Raw genomic sequence first — 9,602 nt, 5'->3', positions numbered from 1 at the left:
TTGTATTAGAACTTCTTCTGGTCTTAGTAGAAGCCGATGAAGCCTTATTTTTCGTCCAATTTACTTTGTTTTGTTTTTGGGGCGGTCGTTACATTTTCAGTAACAGATGTAATTGATATCTATTTAATAGTGCCAAGCTGTAGTAAACAACATAAAACGTTCTTTTAGTTAGCACCTTTTTTAGGTCGTAGTAGATAGAAGAGCTTTATTTTTCATCCAAGTTATTTTCGCTTTTTTGGGGGGTCGGTCGCTACACTTTCAGTAATGGAGGTAATTCATATCTTTTTAAAAGTGCCAAGTTGTAGTAAACGACATAAATGTTCTTTTAGAACCTTCTTGATGTCGTAGAAGCTGGAACAGCTTTATTTTAAATAAAAAAAATTTTGCCTTATTTTTTGGTCGATCTTTATGGGTATAATTTGTCTTTTTTAAAAAAAGTACCAAGCTGTAGTAGACAACACATGATTTTTAAAAAAGAAATTGTTTGTGGTCTTAGAAGCCGGAAAAAGCCTTATTTATCATCCAAATTATAGATCTACAGGCATATTTTGGGTCAGTTTTTACACTTTCAGTAATTGACGTAACTGATATCTTTTTAAAAGTGCCAAGCTTTGCTATACAACTAATAATTTTGTATTATAACTTTTTTGAGGCCTTAGAAGCCATAAAAAAGCCTTACTTTTCATCCAAATTATTATTATTATTATTTTTTTTTTTATTATTATTATTATTATTATTATTATTATTATTATTATTATTATTATTATTATTATTTTTTTTTTTTTGGGGGGGGGGTCGGTCGTTAAACTTTCAGTAACGGATTTAATTGACATCTCTTTGAAAGAGCCAAGCTGTAGTTACCAATATAAAACGTTCTTTTATAATCTTTTTGCGGCTGTAGTAGATTTAAGAGCTTATTTTTCATCAAAATCTTTTGCCTTATTTTTAGGTCGGTCGTTACACTTTCAGAAAAGGGTATAATTTGTCTTTTTTGAAAGTACAAAGTTGTAGTGCACAAAAAATCACTTTATTTTAGAACTTACTTGTGGTCTCAGAAGCCGAAAAAACCGTATTTTTCATCCAAATTAATTTGGCATATTTTTGGGTCGGTTATTACACTTTCAGTAATCGACGTAATTTATATCTTTACGGCGCTCGAAACTGCATAATATCTAATGAGCGCCAAGGGGGGAATGTCAACAGAGAGGTCCATACAGGGGATCAGGCTTACTCTGTTCCCTTCTCTAGCTTCAACAGCACAAAGTCTGCTTCGACTATCAAAGCACCCAGGAATTATCGGGTCATAAGAGAGGGACAAACATACAAAAGAAGTAGAGGAAAATGACGATAGTAAGGATTAGGAAAGAAAAAGAAGCAGTTCCCCGCTTACAGTTCCGACACAGTTATGAGCATGACACTGATGAATCATCCCATTTACAATTTTACTGAGCATAAGAACATGATAATGTCCCCCCTTTGGGAATGGCTTAAGGACACTTCAGTCATCAGCACCGCCCCGGGGGGTCAACAAAACTTAGGAAAAAAATCAAATATTGCCAAATAAGCTCAAAGAGGGGATGGCTATTAAGTCTCCAGGTTTTGACCATTGAAAACAATTATTTAGTGTTTTACGGCACTTGAACACAGTAAAGTCATAAAAGTGCCGAAGATTAGAGGTGTTACAAGAGAGGAACAAACACAAAAAAGAAGGACAGGAATAAAGACAATAGATTTTTTATAGGAAAGAAGAAGCAAACCACACCAGAGCTCTCGCCAACCACCAGCAGGGATGAGGAGCCATCTTACTGGAACTAGGCCTCTATACAGCATAACATAATAACATACCCTCTCCAAATTTATACAAAAATTTCTCAGCACAGTGAGATATCCATTTGATGTTACTGTAGTGGTTTTACCCTCTTTGCTCAGGACCCAGAATGTGCTGATCACGCCCCTGTCGCTGAATGCTCTTAACACCAAACAATTTTAAAACTTAATATTTCTTGAACATTTTGATTAAATTTCTTCACGTTAACTGACTTGATGTCTTTATAGTTGAATTTTGCTTGCATGAAGTTTTGTTGAAATTAGTACAGAGAGGATAAAGCAATTACCCTTTAAGTGGGCCCTTTTTTAAAAAAAAGACACCCTGTACAAATAAACAAACACAAACACGCACGAACACCCCTTCACAAAGACACATACAAACAAACAAACAAACAAACACATACACACATTCTCTCTCTCTCTCTCTTTCTCTCTCTCTCTCTCTCTCTCTCTCTCTCTCTCTCACACACACACACACACACACACACGCACACACACACAAACTCACATACACACATACACACATACACACATACACACATACACACACACACTCACACACCGTGGATAGTGAGTAACTACAACAACAGCAAATGTTAATTTGCAGTTTTCAAGGACTCTCAAGCTTTGAAAGTCATCAAACTGTGGCGGCCATTTTCTCGCTAGTTTTGCCTCTGAAACAAGGCGACTCCCACCTCCTTCAATTGCAAATATCTCTTTTTCTATTCAAGATATTGATTTTTTCATGAAAAGCAAAACAAATGAACACGCTTTAAGAAGATGCCAATAACTCCACATGCCTAGGAAATGAGCAGGCAGACAGGATGGCCAAACTAGGAGCACATAAAGAGCAACCGGACGACAGCGTTAACTACACAGAAATAAAAACTATTATAAATACACTATTTAAAGAACCTCAGACACCAGATGGCTACCATGAGCTGTCCCGCCAAGAACAAGTAATTATCTTCAGACTAAGGACTCAACACACAAGACTGAGACAACATATGTACACATGTTTTAAACTGGTACAATCGCCACACAGGGCCCGGAGACAGGAAACGTGGCCAACCCCACTGACGCTACAAGAGAAGCTATACGAGCCGACAGATGAACTGAGCAGGACGACCCAATTAATGACAGATACCAGACTTCAAGTGTGATGCGATCGAGAAGAAGAAGAAGAAGACTCCACATGCTCCAAAAATAGGCGAGTGACTGATTCCACTGCGTCGTGACACAATTAGTCTTTTCAAATGGATGGATGGGGAGGGGGGTGGGGGGCCTTTTTTTTCCGCCGGGGAAGGTCGGCTTTTTCCCCCCCTTTATTTTCCCCCCCCCAATGTTCCGATGTGGTTTTTAACAAAAGTCTTTTCAAATGGTGTAAAACAGGAAAAAAAAAAAACCCCGGGGGGGGGGGGGGGGGGGGGGGGGGTGTACTTGGGCATTCGATTTTTATGATGCTTAGCAAAAAATTAACAGCCGGCAACACTTGTCACGTTTTTTCCTCATTTATCATACAGTCGAACATGAACTAACGGCAACCTATATATAAGACAATCACCCGTACATGCGACGACCTCGTGTTTTGTTGTTGTTGTTTTTTTTTGTAAGTGTTTAACGGCGCTTGCAAGTAACTGCATACGGTCATATGAGCTCGCGGGATACACCAAACATTTCCAGTTGGTAGGAAATTTTGAATTTTACCCGGGTGGCGGCCGAAACCTACTCTTATTGATTTTAGACCACCAAGGGATCTTTAACGTGCGCAACTTACACACGGGACTTCCGAGATTTTTCGCCCTTTTCCGAAAAGGCTAGGTGTAGATCATTCGTACAAGACGATGGGTGTGGCTTAACGACAGCAGTGAGAAGGAGCCAAGGAGAAGCAGTAGAAAGGCTGCAGAAAGAGTCTGGAGCCCAGAAGAGGGGGCAAAGGAGGTGAATGGAGAAAGAGGAGACGAAAGCGGACAACAGAACACACAAGAGAAAAGGAAAGTGAAAGTAGATGAAAGGAGACAGTTTTAGAGAAGAAAATTTTGCGCTCGCTACCCGCATACGAACCCGGGACCTTTGAATAAGAGGCCGACACCTTAACCTCTAGGCCACGCGAGCCCACACCTCGTGTTTTCACCCTTGCATATTTTTGACTCATTGAAATAACACTGTTTTGACGAGCACTTGATTTCACTACGACGACGTAGTAAAGTGCTGCTCACAAGGGGAATGTCAGCAGATGAGTGGTTTGAATAGAGCACACATATTGTGGCACATGGCCTGTTTCTATGCTCTTTGTGTGCCTCTCACTCACTTGCTGAGTTCGTTTGTTTTAGTGAGAGCTCACGCCATTTCGTCATTTGCAAAACAATAAGCCCATATATGTATATATATGGGCAATTCTCCTGAAAGTTTGAACTTGCGCATACCCCTTACTGCAAACGCCATAAATATCTTTCTTTATTTCAAATTATTGTTAAGATGAGCTAAGCCGGTGGGGAAAAGGTTGCCCAACCTGGACTAGGCAGAAAGTATCCAATGAAATGATATGCTGAAACAGTGTGGATTTTTGTTGTTGAAAAATCAGCATTTTTTAGGTATGAAAACGTAACATTCACCAGAGACAGTTTTCATCCGAAGATTTCTCTAAGAACTGCCTGCTTATCATTTTCGTAACTATGTGTAAATACTGATCTTAAGTAGAACTTTCAGGGTAACCGACAAATATATGCTTAATACGGCCCATTTGTTCACACAAAAGACATAAAATTAGGTCTTAAACGCTATTCGTCTCGTCCGAAAAATGATAAAAAATAGTAACCCTATCTTGAGTTCAATCGATCGTTTAAAAAGTGTAATTGTTTATTGTAGAACTAGAAATGCGATCACTTTCGTCATTTCATCAACCAAGAACAAAATTACTACACCGATTACGAAATTTTGGCGGTAACTAGTAGCGTCTTTGAATTTTTGTCACGTTTTAACGATTAAGATCTGCATGTTTACTTTTGCCGGAAGTAGCTCGAAATTTTAGTGCGGTGTTTTTATGTCAAGTGCACTGGTTTCCAATCAACTAGGCTTTCATCTATTCCCCGGCAAGACAACGGTGTCTATAGAAAGTGAATATGAATGACTTCGTCACGCAATTTTTAGCGGTTAACGATTAAGACGTAAGTAATGATGAAGACTTGAATTGCTTTAAAATTTGCTTTCTTTTTTATACGACTGCAAAATGTGTGATTCATTGATGAAATCTTAAAGCCACTTAAGGAGTTTGGATCCTGTCAAAACCAGAATTGTTGGTTTTCATAGTGTTTGTTGTATCGAAATGGAAATTGGACAAAGAGCTTGATTTCTTCATTTTAACGATTTAGCCTTGGTCTTTGTGTTATAATCTTTGTAAAATGAGTAGCTTCTTTAATAATTTCATTTCAAGGATTTCATGCGTTGATGCCACATATTTCTAGCTTTGGGATGACAGTTGGGGCAATTAAAGGTGACAACTTGTTATCGTTGTCTGAAACATTGCAAATACAAGGATAAGGCTGCTTGGCTTGGTGTTTCAAATATTTAACATAGAACATCAGTAATTTATCTTTGTAGACAGACTCCGTCAATGGAATGCAAAGTATATTGATATGTCCTATTCTGGGTAATGTCACACTGTAGGCTTGATGGTGACGAGGCGTAAACACAGTGAACAAGGCGAAGAGGGAGACGCAAGTGATGTAACGTTGTGTGGGATTTTCTATGTCAATTTTAGTTTCAGTTGAAAATGAACTGAAAAATATTGGCGCCGTTTCTCCTGATCGACGTAGTAACTCTAAAGAGAAAAGAAAGAAATAAGTAGGCGAACCCGATTACTTAAATGCGTCATAAGTTTTGGTGAATTTCACCTCTTGAAGAGAAATTTGCCAGACGACCAAAGCAGATGTGCAGATTCAGTTTGAATGAGTCGTGATTCCCTTTTCTGTCTGCATGAAATGTTAATGGTTAAACTTACCTAACAGACCACTAACTTAAGACATCCCATCTCGACGATTGAGAAAGAAAGAATGAGAGACAAATGGAAAGAGTGTTAAGTACTTAAGAAGGGAATGTTATGGAGAACTGATGGATAGGTAGATCTTGGTCTACAAATTAATTGAAAAGAGGTCAATTCTATAATGTCTTGCTTTGAATAAAAGTAAATACATTGTGTGTTTTGCTTTTATTTTTCATTTTTGTTTTTACAAACAGTTTTTACAAGCTCTCCTCGTTTTCCTCCTTGTTATAATCACTGAAATTTTGTAGATCTACTAGTGTCAAGCAAGCTGTCAATAATATGCTCGAGTGCACACATGTACATTTCAAGCAATAAAAGCGATTGTACATTGGCCGGAATTTCTCCTGGCATCTCCTCGCTTCGGGCCGTTCTTGGTACGGCTGGTAACGTCCGTCTTTCCCTTTGGTTTTATTTTGATTGCCCCGGCCGTGCTGCTTCGTTTTGTCCACGGTGTAGCTTTACCCTTAGTTTTCACTAGAAATTAATATTGGTTTCAACAAGAGGAAAATAAGTTTTTACATTGGTCTTAATGGTTACACAGGTCTAAATCATTTTGACAAAAGTCTTGGTAATAAGGGTTGCCCCAATAATATTTAGGGCATAGTAACTGATTTTATCGTCTTGGACTATGATAAGACTAGCAGAACCATATAAGTAACGAATAACATCGGTTTATATTCACTTTATTCTTATACATTCTAAAACAGAGTTTGTGACTACTTTTTCTGTTGCAAATTATTAATGAAATAATACAAAAAGTAATGCAGCATAATCTTATTTTCGACCAAGTATAGCACGTGTTAATCTCTTTCAATTCCGTTACAAAACTGATTGGTACAATTTTTCATTCACCCCTCCCGCTCCCACATTCTCTTTCTAACTTAACAGTACAATAGGTGCATGCTCTGCGCTAGAGACCTCTGAATGCATTGCTTTCAAGTACCGAAATTCCAAAAAAGAAAAACACAAAGTTTATTACAATACAATTTAAAACTGAACCAACTAAGGAATCCCAGGACCGATTAAAGAAAACAAAGGGTGACATCGATGTGCAATCGTAAAGAGCTGAAGACGTTCGTCTAGGGAAAGAAGGTTGCAAATCACAAGGCAAAGACCGACGAACAAGTCAAGAAATGTAGGAAAAACAAGAAAGAAAACCTCAAATTGCCTACCACTACCACTAGCAAAGTCGCAACACGTAAGTTTGCTGGGCTAGTGATACTAAAGAAAGAAATAGAAAAGCTACGCAAGAGAGGTAACAACATCCTGGTCAGGGCAGAAATAAAGGGCAGACAATGCTTAGGCTAGAGAAAGGTTCCCTTAAAAAAGAAAAAAAGGAAAAAGGTGAAGACACAGAGAAAACGAAAAAAGAGGTTCAATATATTCGAGAAAGTGTCAAACAGACACCCTCATCATGCAAACAAGCTGTCCACAGAGTTATGAAAGTCTTTCCAAAAGTCAAAGCAGCTCGAAAGCAAACGTTGGAAGATGTACGTCAGAAAACTCTTTATCATGATCAAAACAGCTGCAAAAAGACATTATATTGGAATTTTTCATCCTTACTGAGTGAAGTTGGACTTTGAAAAGAAGCTAGTAAACATTCCATACACTTGTTTCATGCTCAATGGCAATGTTACGTGTTTTTGAAATCATAAAGAGCTGTTAGGGAAGTAGAGGTCCATACTGTGATGAATTTGCTTCAATCTTCCTGTTCGAGCTACAGACAAGGAACTATTCATCAACAGTGTGCCAAATGGGATGCTACATAACTCACTAAAAATCGTTGCGGTCCCAAATAATCTTCAATATGATCACCATGCCATGGAAACATTTGTGGGAAGTAAACATCATTATAATGTCACAAGAAATCACAGAAAGATAGAACACTGTTTGCTGCCACGATTAACGATGTATTTTGACAATGTTAGTAGCGATAATGAAGGAGATGTGAATACCTTATTTTGATACTCTACTCTGCCGCCGCTGCTGCTGCTGCTGCTGCTGCTGCTGCTGCTGCTGCTGCTGCTGCTGCTGCTGCTGCTGCTGCTGCTGCTGCTGCTGCTGCTAATACTACTATTTTTGCTGCTGCTGCTGCTACTGCTTTCACTATTGGGAAATTTCATGTTTCACTTTGTAACTGGCTCACGATTTTTGTCCCGAAAATGCGAAGTCTCAATAATATGCTCAATGGGTCAATAAGTTGGTGTCTTTTTCTTCTAAAAACATGAAAGATAACATCAAAGAAGTATTATAATACATGTTTTAATTCTCAGTAGGTGTGCATATTATTTTTAAGAAACAAATCGTCCTTTTTCTGCACACTCCTTTTTATATTTTGTCCAGTAACGTTTAAGACTACTATATTTAGCTAATGTTGCTTCCGAAAACGCTTATCGATTTTGTTCATATTTGCTGAAACTACAACATTGAAATACCCGTTTTATAGCAATACCCTTTTAAAGTTCTACTTGAATTAGTATTTTTGTGAATAAAAGTCTAGTTTTCTATTTGAAAAATGATTTTTGCAAGGTTGTTTGATAAGCATTTTCTTCTGTAAGAAATGTTTTGAAATTTGTGTGAACAAAGAATGAATTTAAAGGAACAAAGAATGAATTTAAAGGACATAATGCTACCCCAATCAATTTTTCTTTCTCTCTGTTACATTTCATGGTTTGACCGTATTGTTGTGTCCTTTAACGTTTAAGACCATAGCGCACTAATCTAAACGTCACTTCCGTTTCCAAAGAAACCAAGCAAGCTTTAGCTTCAGCCGTGTAGGGATCAAAACTAGACATGTCAAAGATGTACTGAGTGCATTTTCAAGTTATTTGGTTGAATTCTAAATTTTGATACCGTGTTACGGAAAGTTCAAACTTTCAGGAGAATTGCCCATATATATATATATATATATGTTTTTCCCCTTTGGTAAATGCTTTACGGTGCTCGCACCTGCATAATGTCATATAAGCGCGTAGAACACATTAAACATTTTCAGTTGAAAGGATTTTTTAAACTTTGCCCGGATGGTGGCCGAAATGTACTCTTTTGGGGGGTTTCATTTTGGTTAGTGCTCGCAACTAACTGCATAAGGTATGAGCGCGCGGGACACATTGAACATTTTCAGTTGGTAGGAATTTTTGTAGTTTGTCCGGGTGGCGGCTGAAGCCTACTCTTATCGTTTTTAAAACACCAAAGGATCTTTAGTGCGTGCAAATTGCACACGGGACGCAGACAAACAAACAGAACACACAAACAAACAAACAAAAACGAACAGACAAACAAACAAACAAAAATAAAAAAGTTGACAAGCAAACAAATATCATCAAAACAAAAACAAAAACGAACTGAGACAAAAAAGAAAGAGAAACAAAACAAAACCTACAGACACAGACATAAAAAAGTTAACAAGCGAACAAACAGCAAAACAAAAAGGAAAACAAACAACGAACAATTTTTTTCTCTCTAGCATTACCCACTTCTTTTAACCAGTGAATACAATAATATGTATACAATTCATTCATTATACCTAGGCAGATTTTACAGTAACAATCAAGGTTTATAAATAGCCTTACAATTGTAAGAACACTTAACTTACGAAATAATGGTACAGTGATAATTTTAAAAAAGAGTGATAATAGTAATAATGGCAAGAATAATGCAGATACTGATACAACTTAATAACAACGACAACGACAACGACAACGACGACGACGACGACGACGACGACGACGAC

This window comes from Aplysia californica, unplaced genomic scaffold (assembly GCF_000002075.1).
Source record: "Aplysia californica isolate F4 #8 unplaced genomic scaffold, AplCal3.0 scaffold00732, whole genome shotgun sequence".
In the NCBI taxonomy this organism is placed as follows: domain Eukaryota; kingdom Metazoa; phylum Mollusca; class Gastropoda; order Aplysiida; family Aplysiidae; genus Aplysia; species Aplysia californica.
The sequence above is the reverse complement of the archived record's forward strand: the minus strand, read 5'-3'. Positions refer to the sequence as shown.